The following is a 15,624-nucleotide window of genomic DNA, read 5'->3' on the forward strand; positions in this document are numbered from 1 at the left end:
TTTGGCAGGCGGATGTCTCAAGGGGCTGAACAGGTAATTAGTCGCTTCTTGCATAGCGCTGGCGCAGCTGTGTATTAATTAAACCTTTGTGCAAATTCCAAAGAGTGTTTTTTGGCGCCAAAACGGCAGACTGTCCCTATATATAGTGTGTCATACCATGTTCAAACTGACTTCTTGATAAAGTGCAACTTTCATTGCACGAAACGCGTAGAAGGTTGCAGCCTTCCACATTTTAATGCTTCCATAATAAAGAAGATTTTTGCCAGACCTGCTGTCACCCCCTCCTTGCTGTGCGTTGCTTCAACCTACTCTGTACTGGATTCTACCCTCTGGCGACAGCACGCAGATTGTGAGTAACCCTGGTGATTTACATTATCATTTGTGAGTACTACTGGGGGCCAGCCCAATGAGGTTAGGGGTGGGTGTTTTTATGCAACTACCCCTGCCTTCAGGGCAACTGGAGCCCTTCTTATAGTTGTACTGTATTCAAGTCCCAGGAGGTAACTTCATTACTGACTGTTACTATTACAAGTAATGGGACTACATACTTGAGCACCATATTACCCTTTTGTATGCTCCCAGTGCTGGCCTGCCCCCCCCTTCCTCTGCACAGCACATCCCCCCCCCCCTGCTGCCCACACCACCCCCCCCCTTCCGCTGCACAGCACACCGCCCCCCCTGCTATACATAACACCCCCCCCCCTGCGGACCAAACCACAACCCCCATGGCCGGGCCGAGCCAGCCCACCACCGCTGCGGAGCCACCCCCGGCGTTCCTGCCGCCTTACCCCCACGCGCCTTACCCCCACGCGCCTTACCCCTACGTGCCTTACCCCTACGCGCATTACCCCTACGCGCCTTACACCCACGCGTCCCAAGCACCCCCGTACGCACCGGCACATCACGCACACTACGCCCCTGCGCCGCATGCACCTGCACCCTACACACCATACCCACCGGCGCCGCTAGCACCCACACACCACGCCCCAGCGTATGGTGCACCCGCGCCAGACGCTCCTGGAGCGCCGGCACCAGCCTGGGATCCATCAACGGCGGTCCCGCTGCCCCCGGCCGCGGGGTGCCTCCCAGTGTCCCGGGCACCTCCCCCGGTTGATGCGCTGGCGCCATTGGCGCCGGGGAGCGTCGCCGAGCCGGCAAGCAGCAACAGGAGCCGTGCAGCCGCCAAACGACCCAGGACCGGTCACCCAGGTGCACAAGCCGCAGGATCAGGTGAGCATGAAAATGCAGCATTGGAATGTAATGAGGATGATGATGTTGATGGTGATGTTAGTGATGGGGGGTCAGTGAGGTCAGGGTCGGACTGTGAGTCCCAGGGGTCAGACAGCGAGAATAGTGAGAGAACGAGCAGCGAGTCAGACGCAAGCAGCGGCGCAGACAGCGACGAGACCCCAGGGGTAAAGCGCATAAGGAAACAGGTAGAGGCGTTGAGCAATACGGCAAAGCGGAATAGGACAGATAAGGGAAAACGCAAAGCGCGCAAAGACAAAGGGGCGGCTTCCACCCACAGCGGTGAGGATTCGTTTGCAGTCGAAACTAGCCCCCTGTACACACACCTGCCTAGGAGAACACAGAGAGACATAGGTAACAGGAAGTATGTGGATATGTTCAAGCTGTCTGTAAAGGGGCGAGCAGAGAGGCAACGCGCGCGAGAGGCAGGCGAGAAAGGGCAGGTAGTGAGGAGTAACGCAAACTGGGTTATGGGTTTCATTGTGTTCGGGGACTGTTTCCTTTCAAAGCATCCCAAGGAATTGCATAATGTGTTGAGATACATGAGTGTGATACAGAACATACATGACGAACACGGGGGGTCACTGTGGCAGGATTATGATGAGCAGTTCAGGCATAGGTGGCAGGGGGATACACGGTTGAGTCTGGGGAAGATGGACATGGAATTGTGGATGAAGCTAGTGGGAAACACGAAACAAGGGGGTAACGCGCCCTTTCGCAAGGGGCCGGGCGGTCGGCCCGGGAGTCACTCAGCAAGCAGAGGCAGCAAAGGGGAGTGTTGGGCGTTTAACGACCTATACTGCAAACGGGGGGAGAGTTGCAAGTACAAGCATGTGTGTAGCCAGTGCGGGGGTAGCCACCCCGTTAAGAAATGCTTCAAAGCCCGGGGCAACCGCAGCCAGGCTAGAGGAAGGGAGGCACCTACTGTAACACAGGCCCCAACACCGGTCAGCCTTAGCAGGCTAAGCTATTGGTTAAGGGGGTACCCCGACCGGGAAAAAGCAAGGTTCCTTGAAGGGGGGTTTAGAAAGGGGTTTCACATACCAGTCGGGGGGGTGGTACAAGCTAGGGGTGTTAGCCGGAACTTAAAATCCGCTGCAACACACAGACACATAGTTAAAGGAAAAATAGAGAAAGAGATAAAATTGGGGCGCATGGCGGGCCCATTTGCATCCCCCCTATCGCCCAGTTAATTATTTCCCCACTGGGTGTAGTGCCAAAAAAGGACCCGGGCAAATTCAGGCTAATACAACACCTGTCATACCCAAGGGGGGGGGTCGGTGAATGATGCTATAGACCCGGAGCTATGCCGGGTACAATACCAATCATTTGACACCGCCATAGGGATAATTAAAACATGTGGGGAGGGAGCACTATTGGCAAAAATCGACATAGAATCAGCCTTCCGGCTGTTACCTTTGGCCCCCAGCAGCTTCAGATTCACAGGGTGTAAATTTGAGGGCGCGTATTACATCGATAAATGTCTCCCCATGGGTTGCGCCATTTCATGCGCCTACTTTGAGGCTTTTAGTACTTTCTTGCATTGGTGCATAGTCAGTAAGACGGGGACTAGCACAGTTGCGCACTATCTGGATGACTTCCTGCTGGTGGGTCCCCCGGGTTCACTGCAGTGCAACAGCTTGCTGGAGAGTACTAAGGGGATTAAGAGGGAATTGGGGGTTACCATAGCAGAAGAGAAAACCGAGGGCCCAACAGAAATTCTGTCATTCCTCGGTATAGAGGTTGACACGCTGGCGAGGGAATCACGCTTACCCGCAGACAAGGTCAGGAAGCTTAGAATGAGCCTAGGTCAGGTCAGGGAGGCCAGGAAGGTGACCCTGAAACAAATGCAGTCACTGCTGGGTCTGCTAAACTTCACCTGCAGAGTAATCCCCATGGGTAGGATATTTAACCGCAGGTTGGAAAGGGCCACGGCGGGGGTAAAAAAGCCCCAACACCATATCCGAATCACCAAGGAGCTTAGGGCAGACCTGGAGGTATGGGGGGTTTTTCTCAGGGAGTTTAATGGGAGAAGGCTGTGGGTTACGGACGGCGAGACCAGCGACGCCCTGCAATTATTCACTGACGCGTCAGGGGGGCACGGGTTCGGGGCATACTTTAGAGGGGAGTGGTGTGCGGGTCCATGGCCAGCTGACTGGGTGGAGACGGGGCTAACTAAGAACATGGCTTTCCTGGAGTTGTTCCCCATTGTAGTAGCGGTAGAGTTATGGGCCAAGGAGTTAGCTAACAAGCATATAATATTCTGGTCAGACAATTTGGGGGTAGTGGACGCGGTGAACGGCCTATCGGCTACATCACCACCAGTGATAAGGTTGTTGCGCAGGCTGGTCCTGCAGTGCATGCTGGGGAACATAAACTTTAAGGCAAAGCACATCCCCGGGAAGCTTAATGTAATCGCAGACGCGCTATCCCGCTTTAACTGGCCTGCATTTAGGCGGGCAGCCCCAGACGCGCAGGAAAGAGGTCTGACCTGCCCCAATTATCTGTACCAGCTAGGGCGGAGGGAGTGATGGCCTTGGTGCAGCAATCGCTAGCCCCCCGCACGTGGAAGACGTATAACAACGCATGGCGGCAATGGCGCAGTTTCAGGAAGGCCTCCAAGGGGAGTGGTAAGGTTAGCAGAACCCATCAGCTAATCAATTTCTTACTTACCCAGAAGCGGGCGGGCATGTCAAGGGCTAAGGCGGGCGGTACGCTAGCGGGTATTGCCTTTTTCCTGAAGTTGGGGGGACAGACAGACATCACCAAGGATTTCCTCCTCAGGCGAATACTGATTGGGTGGGGCAGAGGGGAGCGCAAGCGGGGAGATAAGAGGGAACCGGTAACAGTGGAGAGGTTACAGAGCTTGAACCAGGCAGCAGAGTCAGTATGCGCAGGACCGTTCGAAATAAATTTATTTAAAGCGGCTTTCACTTTTGCCTTTTTTGGAGCCTTTAGAGTAGGGGAACTTGTAGCAGCATCAAAAACTAGCAGGGACACTGGCCTATTGCTGGGAAATGTGATTATAGGGGAGGAGACAGTAGCATGCCGCATACACAGGTCAAAAACTGACCAAGCAGGGAAAGGGGCCTGGGTGCACCTGAGACGGCATGAGAATAGGAGGGTGTGCCCTGTGAGGGCGGCAAAGCACTAGGCCAGGCAGCGATCACAAGGGGGCGAGGTTTTCCTGTCACATAAAGATTCAACTCCCCTAACAAAGTTTCAGTTCAACAGGATCTTTAAGCGTTGCCTGGAGACAGGAGGCATAGATGCCACCAATTTCGGGACCCACTCGTTTCGGATTGGGGCAGCAACGGTAGCCTCCGAGCGGGGGCTGCCTATAGCACAGATTAAGGAACTGGGGAGGTGGAAGTCAAACGCCTACAAAGGGTACATTAGGTCCAAGCAAGGGGGTAATTAGATGATCGTGCGGTTTTCTAACATGTTTTCTGTCTTCACAGTGGGCGATGCAGGCGCAGCGCGGGAAGTCTGGCTGATTGGTCATTCTTTCATGTTCTGGGCCCGGGAGCGGGCGGCGAGCACGCTGGGTCTGCAGCTGGGAATCCCACGAGAGAGCATGAAAATACGATGGCTGGGTAAGAGAGGAATGTGCTGCAGAGACTTGGTGCCAACCACCACAAGCGCGCTAGCAGTCTACGGCAGGAAGCCCCACGTGATAATGATCCACCTGGGCGGAAACGACATGGTGGCCACCAAGTCTTTAGACTTAATACTCCAGATACGCGCTGACTGCGCCAGACTTAAAGCCCTCTGGGGCGACACAGTCATTATTTGGTCGGAGATTATACCCCGGCTGGTATGGAGGGGGGCGCGCAGTTGGGTCGGCATAGAAAAGGCAAGGCGAGAAGTTAACAGAGACATACGTAATTTCATCCTCTCTTGTGGGGGGCGGACGGTGAAGCATGGGGAATTCGAAGACAGGGGGCGCAGCTGGCACAGGAAGGACGGGGTGCACCTAACAGACGAGGGCCTGGATATTTTTATTGATAACATGCGCGGGCCTTTGCAAGCGATCAGCAGCCAGGGTTTAGGGTCACAGCTTGGGGTGTGGGGTGAGTCCCCAGTAAGTGGCCTTAATGGGTCCTCCGGGTGGCGGAACTGTCAGGCCAGTCATCGTAGGGACACCGTAAATACCCGAAATGGGGCTCCACCCGATGCGGATGGGCCGCCAGGTAACGGTCCCCCTGAAAAGATCGTGCGGGCTGGAGGCACCGACGCAGGCGGTCGGTCGCTGTACCCCTGGCACCAATCTTAGGTAGCTGGGCTCTATCCTATGCGGGTAGGCCGAGACGGCCATGAAAAGGGGGACCTAGGGTGAACGGATGACGGGGCCGTGAGTAAGGGGCGAGAGTGTCCATCACGGCGGAGAGTGTGTCTCCCGGGTTGACGGTAGAATAGGGCGGGCGGAGGAGGGCTCCTCCCGCCGGAAGATACCGAGAATAGGGACGACAAAGGACTAAGTTTATGGCTGACAGTTATTTGATAGTATTGTTAAACAATAAAGCTGTGACCATTTTTACTTCCACAAAAAACTGTGTCGTCTCAGTTTGTATGGTGGGGTAGGCAAACCACGCGGTAGGCACTCTAGGTCGTTATACTTCTTCACATAGAGTTAATTCATGGAATAGCTTCCCAGAGGTGGAAGGGGCTAAACAAATAAATGCTTAGACATAAGGCTCTCCTAAATGTAAAAGAAAACCAACTAACAATAGTGTGTGCAGTGTTACAGCAGATAGGACAATGGGCTGACACAGTGGGACAAGTGGTTCTTATCTGCCATCAAATGCTATGTTTCTAAGGCTGTCCTAACCTGCGGATTCAGGCAAAATGAGCAGGGCTGTTATATAAGGGTCAATGTTGTTACTCTCTTTTGAAGAATATTTTTTGCTTATGCCTGTTCAGTGAGTCATTTACAGCTCTGTATAGTGACGCTTACATTTCTTTTCATGTTGTAACATTTCCGAGATATTTGATGGTGGTTCTAGATATTTGGGGAAAGGAAACAATGGCCGCCGTTTTCTCCATAAGAAATAATATTTTATTACTTCATTTTTATCATTTGAATTACAAGGAGACATCTTTTAAATGTTTATGTTTTATTTATAACCAGTTTTATTTATTTTTTCTAATACTTTGCCAGCACCTTTAATGTCACGTAAAATATCTCTCTAGGGAGATGTTATGCTTGCCATTTTAAAATATTGAACAAAGTGATTGTAAGTAGTGAGGAAATGCTGATAAAACCTGACCTGTCCCTTCTCTTGTTATTGTCCCACCAGTTTGGTTTGAAAAAAAAAACAAAATCAGTATGTCCCAGGATATTGTGCAGGGAGACTCTCTGCTGGGGTGTGGCAGCAGCGTTGCACCTTCAGGAATATCCCAGGTATGTGCTTTGAGGCAATGGCTATTACTAAACAGCTTAATATTGGCACAGGGAAAGTTACAGCTCAAACTAACATTGTATTAGAGTCACAATTGTTACACACTTGATTCACAGATGGGATTGGGAAAATAGGGAAAATGGGATTTCCACTTTTGACCCGTTTCAGTTACTCAATGGATTTAGAAAGATCCTGAGCAGATGTTGTTCAATAATTGGTAAAAACATGTGTTCCTCATTAGTAGCACTAATACTAGTGTAACAGTGTTTCCCCACCCGATGGGAGATTCTGCCATTACAGCGTGTGTTGTGCATGCTACCTGTTGGTAAGCAGGAGGGTCGAGTCATCCGCCAATGTTTATGGGGACACAGGACAGGTTTCTGGGGTACATACCCAGCATGGTTCTCTAGCAGTGCAGCGCCTCCATCTGTCGCAGGCTCCAGATGTATGGAAACAATCCCTCTCCTTCCCCAGTAAGATCACACACCAGGCAGGAGGTTTATGAAACAGGAACAGTTTATTCTGTTCAGCTCAATGCAGTCACAGCAGGCCTCTGCCCTATGCAGTCTCTGGTGTGGTATCCTGCTGTAGGATGGTCCCTGGACCTGCACTACAGGTCAAGGGCCCGTGACACAACGTGACCCCTCAGCGTCATTTGATGCACATTGTCATGACGATGCAGCACGTCACATGACCCTGACGCCGCATTGTCATGGTGACGTGAGCAGAAGCCGACTGAATCCCGGTAAGTACAGGTTGCAGAGGCCTCACGTGCTCCCCTGGCATTTAATTTAAATGCATCGGGAAAGAGCACAGTGCTTCTGCAACCGCCAGCGCCACCCTACAAAACTCCCGCACCCCCCAGTTTGCAAACCGCTGATTTACGGGGTCTGCAGTTTTGCAACAGACGGAAAAATGAGCAGATTAGTGTTCTTTTAATTATGTATCAATTCTGTTTCTTTATGTAGTATTAACAGCCGTTACATTAGTCTTGGTATAAATGTATTTGTTTATTACTGTTTGTACTGTATACTAGTGGAATAATTTTCTATCTCATTGATTTTCCAGAGTTACTTGTCACTGAACCAATTGAGCTTTCTGGGCACTGCGCAGGAAGACCTTCAGTGTGCTGAAGGAAGTAACCCGCTTCTTGAGTATATGTAACAACTACAACTTTGAGCAGAATGAAAGAATAAAGAGACTGGAGGAAGAAAATAAAGAGCAGAAGACCCAGATTCTGGAATTGCTGGCTAATCAAATGTCCTTGATGACAAAAAGCGAAGAGCTGCAGATTGATAAAGTCAGCAAGGATAAGGCTACTGACACTCTGGAGACAAATATGAAAGATCGAGAATATCAGAGGCAGAACATGGCTGAGAAGGACAAGTCCCTGCATGGGCATCTAGAAAAAAAATGAAATCAGCCAAATGAAATTGCCAGAAACTCAAGAGAGAGTACAAGTTTTTAGAGAGACGTCTGTCCTCTTTGCAGAGGGATTTAGATTATTAGAGAGTGGCCACGAACAGGGAGAAAGAGCAGTATGAAGCAGCACAATTCAAGCTGCTCACAGACATAAAGCTCCTGCAGGCCCAATTGCTGAAAGAGCAAGTTGAGGCTGTAAACCTTCACAAGGAGATGGACAGATTAGTTGCGTCACAAAATGATAAGGTATTGATTTATAAACCCTTCCCCCCCCCTTTGTTAGAGACCTTGTCCGACTACCTAATTATCGTCCTGAATTTATAAAGTTATTTTGGCCTCCCCCAAAAACCTAATTCAGGACTGTATGTTACACAAGGTTGGGGATGATGTACAAGACAATGTTGGAGCAGGTAGTGTTATTTTAAAAATGAGCTTCTTGAGTATATGTAACAATTACATATTCCAGCAGAATGAAAGAATAAAGAGACTGGAGGAAGAAAATAAAGAGCAGAAGACCCAGATTCGGGAATTGCTGGCAATTCAAATGTCCTTGATGACAAAAAGCAAAGAGCTGCAGATTGATAAAGTCAGCAAGGATAAGGCTACTGACACTCTGGTAACAAAAACAAAAGAGCGAGAATATCAATGGCAGCTCAGTCTCTCCTCGTTACAGAGGGATTTAGTTCAAGAGAGAGTGGCCAGGAACAAGGAGAAAGAGCAGTACGAAGCGGCACAATTCAAGCTGCTCACAGAGATAAAGATCCTGCAGGCCCAATTGCTGGAAGAGGAAGTTGATGCTGTAAACCTTCACAAGGAGATAGACAGATTAGTTGTGTCACAAAATAAGGTATTGATTTATAAACCCTTCCCCCCCCATTGTGAGAGACCTTGTCCGACTACCTAATTATCTTCCTGAATTTATAAAGTTATTTTGGCCTCCCCCAAACACCTAATTCAGGACTGTATGTTACACAAGGTTGGGGATGATGTACAAGACAATGTTGGAGCTGGGAGTGTTATTTTATATTGTGTGTCTTAGTGCTAATTTATCAAGGACTTTGCTGTAATGTTTGCATGGTGTGTCAGATCACACTGTGGGGAGTGTCGTTAGGGAGCAGTTACATGACACATTAAAATAGGATTATAAATATTACTATGTGTCACATTGTCACTTTTCACTCGCATCACAAAATCCTGCAATCCTGAGATGGTATACACTTCCCTGGGTAGCAATCTGCATTAAATCTGTAAAAAAAAAACCTCTTACATCTGATGAAACACCAGAACACTAGAACACGGTGTGGAGACTATTATAATCTATTTGTAAAGCACCAACATATTCCACAGTGTGGTACAATGTCTTGGTTTTGGTTTTTATCCTTATACTGTAAGTCCAAAACCCTTAAGATTTCCTTGGGTTTGGGATTGTCAGGTCCTGGTAGGTTCTAATTTCCCCAGCTTAAAACACACCTCCTTAACGAAGCATATGAGTAGCTCCCTGGCTGATATTGTACACCTCTTACATAAACCTTGGCCCCTTGCCAACACACTTACCAGAACACCTCCCTACTGTCAATGTATGTTCTTTCTACTTAACAATTAGATTGTAAGCTCTTCAGAGCAGGGATTCCTTTTCCGAAATGTCACTTTTATGTCTGAAAGCACTTAAGGAATTAAAATACATTATGTGCAGCAAAATCAGACAACAGGAAAGGAAATCCCTGCCCCGAAGAGCTTACAATCTAAGGTTTGAGGGGAAATTTACAGAGACAGCAGGTGAGGGAATAAGTGCTGTAGATGGCAGTGCTTGGCCACAATGGGTGGTAGGAGTGACTGTGGGACAGTAGCCATGAGTGCAGGCTGTTGGGATGCTTAACTTGTGTGGTGAGTTTTAAGGTTAGTCAGTATTAAATCAGATGGTTAACACCATTTACAGGGGAAGAGATGGCAGGGAGGCGTGGGTGAGATCAGATATATATATGTCTGTGTTCAGGCTTAGGGGAGATCCCCAGCAGCAGGAAGGAGTAGATAGAGGGTGTGAATAGAGGATTTGTGTGGGTGTTTTTTATTGAGGGGTAAAGAAGAAGTTGTTGGGAGAGAGGTGTATAAATAATGGTGCAGTGGGGAGTGGGGAAGTTGTAGAGTACAGAAACGGTCACAAAGGAGTGAGGAAACCGTAAAAAGACAAAGCAACAGGGAGGGCATAGTGAGATGTAGGCGGAGAGACTTCCCAGGTATTGGAGGATAGGAAGAGTACAAAGAATCACAGCTTTTAGAAAGTCAAGTTCTCACAGCTGCAGAGTTGTTGTTGTGCAGAGTCCAGATCTTCCTCTAATCTTCACCTCCAATTTCAACTCCAAAATTAACTCCAGGCACTTTCAATGTTACACTTAAAAATGTTTCACAGCCATATGGCTCAGAGCAATAGAGACTGCCTTATATAGTTAAACACATTCACTTGACTAACAATTAAGGTAGGGGTCTGTCTATTCAGCTCATACCAGTAAGATGTTAATTTGAATAAAGTTCTTTCAATTGATAGATGAAAATCAGATCACAGTCATACCTGTGAAGAAATTAATCCAAATATTAGTCCAGATAGTCAGAATGCTTCCATGATTAAAGATTAATCTCCAAAATTAACTCCAGACACTTTCAATGTTACACTTTAAAATGTTTCACAGCCATAATACTGTACTAATTTTGAACACAGACAATGGTTTAATTCACTGGAACACACTTCCCTTTTGGCCAGTGGCAGATTTCCCATTAGGCCTAGGGCGGCAAATTTTTTGTGTGGCATACATCAGCGCTCGCTAGCCACGCATGCGTGATCGGCACTTCCCAGCCACTCGTGCACATGCGCAATGGGCACTTGTTGATCATGCATGCGTAGCCGGCAATGTGATGTTTCACTGTGTCGTGTTGCCATGGGAACGAGAGGGCGCAGCATCAAATGACATTGAAGGAGGAGAGTGGCACCAGGGAAGTGCCTAAAGGTGGCATATTTTTACATCCACCACTGCTTTTGGCCATGAATATTTCTTGGTTGTGAAGCGATTTGAGGACAACAATGTTTCAGCGCAGTTTAATTAAAGTTTAGTACATATAATAAAGTGAACAAGTACTAATGTGACCAAAAGAATACCTGCAACAGCTATTATTGTGACCACAATCAGTATATTAAGGTAAGACAATAATACCCCTGATGGTGCTCCTGGGATAGGAATAATAGCAAACAGAGAAAAATCATCCCAAGAAAGAGTACTCTGGTGTACAAAAATTATAAATCATTTATTATATACAATCATTAAAACACGTCCCTCGTGTACTCAAAGTAATCAGATGCTATCTAACCTCAATAAATGCTGATGAATGCACAAATGAGCCACCTGTGTTAGTAAAGCTGTATAGTAATTAATAGAATCGAGCACTGGAGAGGGGAATCAAAAAGATTACCTCATAACTCCAACACTGGCCGGTCAAAAAATCAAGGTGGAACAAAACATTTCCAAGTATGAAATACTGCAAATAGCAAAATAAGGTTAAACGACAGAGAAGCCCAATGCTACATCTAATATGACAAAAATACACAGTAAAATACTTATATATTCTCTTGAAAAGGGTCATTTAGTTTAACCCTTTGGCCAAACCGTTGTAAGCTTGCGAGCCACGACAAGGCAGACACCCGTTCGCAAGTCCTAACACTACCAGATAAAATACTAATATACCTCTATTAGGATAAAAATTCTCATTTACCTCTATTAGGAGGGAGAAAGACCACATTGGATCTATATCCAGCAGAATGAAAGGACCTACTCACTTGGGAAGTGGGGAGTGGCTCGCAAGCTTACAACGCTTTGGCCAAAGGGTTAAACTAAATTACCCTTTTTCAAGAGAATATTTTACTTTGTATTTTTGTCATATTGGATGTAGCATTGGGCTTCTCTGTCGCTTGTTGTATACACACTCAATAGCTCTCCTTTTTGACACTTATATACATATATACTGTATATTTTGTGGGGGCTCAGGGGTTCCAAAAAAGAGCTTGCTGGGGTTTTGTGTGTTTTGTCAAAATAAGGTTAAAACAGAAGTAGCAGAATAAACCGCTAAGCAGGAAAAACTGCAACAAGGAATACTGATCATCAATGATCTTCATAAATTACGGTATAAAGAAATAGTCCTGGGTGATAATAATGAGATGGACTAATAGGCTTGGTAAGCCGCAAAACAATCGAGTTTTGTAAATTTCGCAGCAATATTTTAACGTTCCTAATGTATTCATCACATCACGCTGTAAGGCATACACTGGATACTCCCAAAAGGTTTAAAGAGTAAGGAGATGACTGTACTTTATACTTAGCCAGTCATGGAGTCCTGAATGTATCCAGAGTAAGAAGAAATCTTCACAAGATGAATCCGGAGAGTAAGTACGTCCGCACATCTCAGAGACATGACATGGGAATGATCAACCGATGTACGTTTCGCTTGAACGCTTCTCCTGAGGGCTTGATTCCAGGGAGATAAATGCATAATATATATAGCTCCCTTTCAATGGTGTACGACCAATAGCAGGACGGTTGGTCCATAATCAGCTCGCATTGATTCCATCGCAGGGAATCAGGAGTGAGGCTAAATTCTTAAAGCTACATATGGAGATAAAAGAACAAGTAAAAAAAAAACATAGATATTGAAGCACAAATCATAGAAACATAGAGTAGCCTATAGACAAGAACAAAAAAGACAAGCCCTTCTTTGAAAAAATGCAAAATAATATTCTGAGCCACAATAGCCCCAATTCTGACTTACATCATAGGTAGAATTACTGCAGCATCAGAGAGGGGCAACTAGAACAAGAGTCTATATAGTCACCACCGATATGCAGGTGAGTCAGACGTGAGTAACACATACAATTAGTATATCATCAATTATACAATAAAGTGCATCTAGACAGAGACCAGAATAAATACACGTATCATATGAGGACATGACCCATATTGTTTTGGAAAATGGAAGCTTTGCTTAATAGAGAAATAGCATAATCTCAGGCAAAGTGTTTTAAGGGATATTAATTGATTACTTTTAAGGTTTACATTATATTGCATATATTTCAACAACAAATAGTAATTTTAATAAAAACAATTAAAAGTTATAAAATACATATGGCAATGAGCAAACAGACAGCTATAAATATAATACATAATATATTTTATTATAATACAATATCTTATGTAATGTAGCAAAAAGGTTTAAGCACTATTATTTTATGTGAAATATGAAATGGTTCATGGGTGGTAATAATTAAAGGTCCTATCAACGTTTCTCTTTGAAATAAATACCATCCTATTTTAAAATAAATAATTTATTATTTTCTAAAGAAAAATGCTACACTTTTTTGCAAACAGTAAAAAAAAATCATTGCAATCGCAATAAGGATTGAGGAGGTAGATGTAAACAAAGGATATGTAGTTATAAAAAATAGGAATAAAGTGTCGTTTAAATAGCTTTTGCCCAATTCCATGCCATTATAATGAATGATGTAGATGCATTTATATTTATATAAGGATGTCTGCATATCCCTCTGTGAGTAGCTAAACAGTCTGTCACACACCCAGGGACAGCCAGTGTACATCCCCCCCACTGTGATAGGCTAACCGACCACACACACACACACACACACACACACACACACACACACACACACACACACACACACACACACACACACACACACACACACACACACACACACACACACACACACACACACACACACACACACACACCTCTCATTAAAAATATAATGCAGATGTAGCCAGGTCCCCTCTGGCTCCCCGGTCCTCCATTTCCCCCCCTTACCTACGCTGCGGTGGGGGGGGGGGGGGCTGTTGTGGGTGGCGATGGACTTGCCGGCGGCTCCCTCTGCAGGGTGCCGCCATGTTTGTTATGCGCGCGCAGGGCTCGAGCATGCGCAAATGCGCGGGAGGACTCGCGGCAGCCATGTTGTGATTGGCCGCGCATGCGAAGTAGGTCGCACATGTGCAGAGAAGTGCAGGTGCGGTGGCCATTACAGGAAAGGCTCCGCGCAGGGACTACAAGTCCCATGAGCCTCAGGGGAATGTCACATGCTGCGGCTTAGCAAATAGGCAATAGGGCTGAATTTGCCGTTAAGGCCTTTTTAGTGCAAGGGAGCTCGCGCTGGCAGTTGGGATTAGACAGTTGGGATTTGACAGTTGAGAGGGACAGTTTAGGCAGTTGTAGAAGATAGATAGTCCCCTTACTTTTCCATAGGAGTATGCAATGTAACCCCCCAGTTAATGTCCCAACAGTACTTTGGGTGCTAGGCACCAATACCTTGATGTCCCTGTCCCCAGTGTCCAGCCCACCCAAAGTGTAAGGAGTAGCGCTCTCCAGTTAAATGTTGCTGCACTTGTTGGGATAGGTACCTGACGGGTGCGTCCGCACCTGGGCGCCCTGGTGCTGTACTTGTGATCCACGTATGACGAAGGCTGGTCCACGATGTCTCCGCCTCTCCGCTGGGTGGGTCCCGCGTGGATGGTACCACCGTTAGGCATGTCCAGGTAATTGGTGTCTGGTCCCAGAACACCTTTGAACAGGAGACTGCCGTGTCCTGTCTCAGCACCGACTGCCTTACTTAATACTCACTAACTCACTAACTTCTAAATTACTAACTTACTAACTGATAAATTACTAACTTACTCCTAAGTTACTAACTTACTTTTAACTCACTAACTTCTATATTAATAACTCATAAGTTACTAACTTACTCTTAAATTACTAACTTACTCCAAACTGACTCCTATCTCCTAGCTCCTTACTGTCTCTCCCTCAACTGACTTAATCTTAACTGTCACACATCTCACAGCCTCACTGGTTGCCTAGCAACACGTGAACTGCCGACTCTGAGGCTGTGACACCCTCCTATGAAACAGTCAGGGGACTGTCTATCTCCTGCAGCTGATTACTGACTTAACTGTCCCTTTTTAAAAAAAAAAAAAACTTTATTTATTAACAGGCTTTGTAACAATACAGTGAGATACATTTTCATATATACACAAATAACAGAGTAGTGCAAAATAGACACACAGAAACATAAATTGCATATTATATGCACTTATCAGGTATATATATTATTGTGTGCATACATCAGGTAAACTATAAAGCCCTTTTTTTCTCTCTCTAGTTTTTTCAAGGTGTTATTATTAATATTGTAAATAAGAGAAGAAATTAAACTTTAGCCGCTGGGATGAAAATATTGTGTGAGAGATTTCTACTAAAATACTAGCAAGCCGGAGCCTCATAGTAATAATCTGAGTACAGACTGGATCCCATCGTTAGGGAGACTGGATCCCATCGTTAGGAGACCGGAGGCAGGAAATGATAACTGTAAGCTGAGGTTGTAGAGATTTTGAGAGACAATGCACAAGCTAACAGATGTTAAAGGTCACCATATATTGAGTTACCCGATGTGGCAGGATAATAAAAACTAATATTAAATCCTCAGCATTTATAACCAAAAATATTCCTTACA

General features: G+C 46.2%; 1 long non-coding RNA gene across 1 annotated transcript; it reads right to left on the bottom strand.

The window, feature by feature from the left end:
- Nucleotides 1–824: 824 nt before the first annotated feature.
- On the bottom strand, nt 825–15,082 carry LOC142487016 (uncharacterized). The gene is made up of 3 exons (XR_012799109.1): nt 14,519–15,082; nt 12,425–12,718; nt 825–10,638 (listed from the first exon to the last, which is right to left on the bottom strand). It is a non-coding gene; the product is annotated as an uncharacterized LOC142487016 (long non-coding RNA).
- Nucleotides 15,083–15,624: the final 542 nt, after the last annotated feature.

The sequence above is a fragment of the Ascaphus truei genome, chromosome 2 (assembly GCF_040206685.1).
Source record: "Ascaphus truei isolate aAscTru1 chromosome 2, aAscTru1.hap1, whole genome shotgun sequence".
NCBI classification, from domain to species: Eukaryota; Metazoa; Chordata; class Amphibia; order Anura; family Ascaphidae; genus Ascaphus; species Ascaphus truei.